Source organism: Hordeum vulgare, chromosome 1H (assembly GCF_904849725.1).
Source record: "Hordeum vulgare subsp. vulgare chromosome 1H, MorexV3_pseudomolecules_assembly, whole genome shotgun sequence".
Classification (NCBI taxonomy): Eukaryota; Viridiplantae; Streptophyta; class Magnoliopsida; order Poales; family Poaceae; genus Hordeum; species Hordeum vulgare.
Window position 1 is genome coordinate 470,601,174 of NC_058518.1, and position 2,305 is coordinate 470,603,478.

Genomic DNA, 2,305 nt, shown 5'->3' on the forward strand with positions numbered 1-2,305 from the left:
CCTCAACCTAGCACATCCACATCCATCCTTCCGCCGTCGCCACCCCAGCCCATCAGCCATGCCCCCACGCCGTCGTCACTACACGATCCAGCACGGTCTTTGGCTTTTTGAGCACGTCCGGATCCGGAGGGCCGCGGGGCTACCTCTAGATTCAGAGGAGGATTTCAAGGAGGAGGAGGAGGTGGAGGAGGAAGAGTAGGAGAGCTGGGGTGGAAGAGGAGGAGGAGCAGGAGCCGACGGAGGTGCCGCCACCACTAGGTGTGAGGAAGGACCAACATGAGTCGACCGAGGAGACGCCGCCGCTGGATGTGGGGGAGGAGGATGTGGATCTGTGGCCAAAGCAGCAGGCCATCTTAAACTCCATCTACTCGGAGTCGGCGGCGAAGGTCACGCGTCTTCGTCGACAGCGGATGGAAGCGGCGCGGGCTATGGAGGAGGCGACGTACGTGGCTCAGGCTCTGACGCAGATGGCTCAAGCCATCTTCGACAACGATTATTCATTTTGCATGATTTTAAATGAATCTAGGAAATAAAATATAAAAGAATTGGACATGGACGAATAGATTTGAGGCATGACCAGTTGCGGCTTTAGATGCTCTTAATCATATAGACCCTAGGTGTGTATGTTGTGTTTGTATCCCTTTAACGCTACATTATCAATGAATAAAGGCATCATTTATTGTAAGACAATATTAGAGCAACCCAACGCAACGATCCATTTTGTCCGTTTGGGTCATCCAAACACAAAATCTGGTCCAACGGGATGATCCAAACGGACGCATGTGTCTACCTGCTGTATGCTTGTCCGCCGTCCCGACCCAAACTTGACGCAAAAATGGGAAGAAATGGATATGAGGTGGACGCAAGCGGACGCTCTCGTCAACCGCTGTCGGCTGCTCGTGTCCGCCCGTGGTCCCACTTATTACTGACTGCGCCCGTCGCACTCGCCAAGGGATCTCCGTCACCGCGCACGGCACGAACCAGATGCCGCCGCACCCGAAGCACGCCTCCAGCGTGGCGCCTTTGCAGCCCACGGTTGGTAGCACCATCTCGCAGACCTCCAGCGCCCCGGACAGCTCCCCGGCCTCGTGCAGGCGGCGGACGTCCTTGGCGCTGCCCAGGTGCTCGCCGTGAACGAACACCTGGGGCAGCCTGTCGTCACAGCCCAGCGAGGCGTGCAGCTCGTCCTTGAACCCGCCGTGCAGCGACATGTCACGCTTGTCGATGCGCACACCGTAGCCATGGAGGATGGACTTGGTGGCCTAGCAGTCCTTGAACATCTTGCGGATGCGGGTGCTACCGCCTTCTTGTGGCTGTCCGGCGGCGCGGGTGCTACCGCCGCCCGCCCACGGGAGATCTAGCGCGATCCGGCACGGATGCGACAGAGAGAGGCGAGGCGAGGGAAGATCCAGTGCGATCCAATAGAGAGAGGCGAGGCGAGGCGAGATGTAAGATCTCTACCTCTCTTTGTCTCTCGAGGGACGGCGCGAGGAGGGCGGCGCGAGGGAGGAGGAGGTGCGGCGCGAGGGAGGAGGAGGTGCGGCGCGAGGGTCCGCTCTGTCCGCTTTTTCGTTCGCGCGTTGGGTGTTCACCGTATCTGTCCCATGTCCGCTAAGCGAACAGGCGACCGAAACGTATACAAAACGGACAAAATCTATGTCTGTTTTGTTTGGTTCGATGAAGTTGTCCTTATTTTTATCTGTCCATGTCTTATTCGGCTGAGGTCATTTTTCTGAATAATTGATATTCAAGTCTCTCTAGTTGTGTACTCCATAAAGCTAGAGTGCTTTACGCTGCTCTACCACCTCACGGCATCAGATCTCTACGGTGTGCAGGCAAAACACAGTGCAAGATGCCACAGACACATACGTACAACTGCTTTGCAGCCTTGTTCATCATGGTAAACAGTCCCCTGAGCCACCGGACAAAGGCCGCCATTAGACACGTCCAAAGATGGCAGCCTACGCCGCCCACAGTGAAGGGAGCTGTCCAGCTTTTCCCCTGGGCACGGTCCTGACGCCAGAGGCACTGCATCCATGCATCGGCGGGAGTTCCATATGATATAATGGCCATCCATGTACTGATGTAGGACATCTCTTTCTCGTGCATTTTTTTGTCTTCACTGCTGCATGGGTTAGACGAGAACATGGATTCTGTTGAGTGGGGCCGGAACATCACAGCGTGATCCGATAGCATCATAGCAAGTTGCGGATCTCAACCATCAAGCCAGGTTCATACAATGACCTAGACTGCTCCAATGGCGAGCGCTCAATATGTTTAGTGTGTAATTGATATGATATGAACA

The 2,305-nt window shown here is 55.5% G+C and overlaps 1 pseudogene; it reads right to left on the reverse strand.

The window, feature by feature from the left end:
* Positions 1–733: 733 nt before the first annotated feature.
* Positions 734–1,606, reverse strand: LOC123401023 (annotated as a pseudogene).
* Positions 1,607–2,305: the final 699 nt, after the last annotated feature.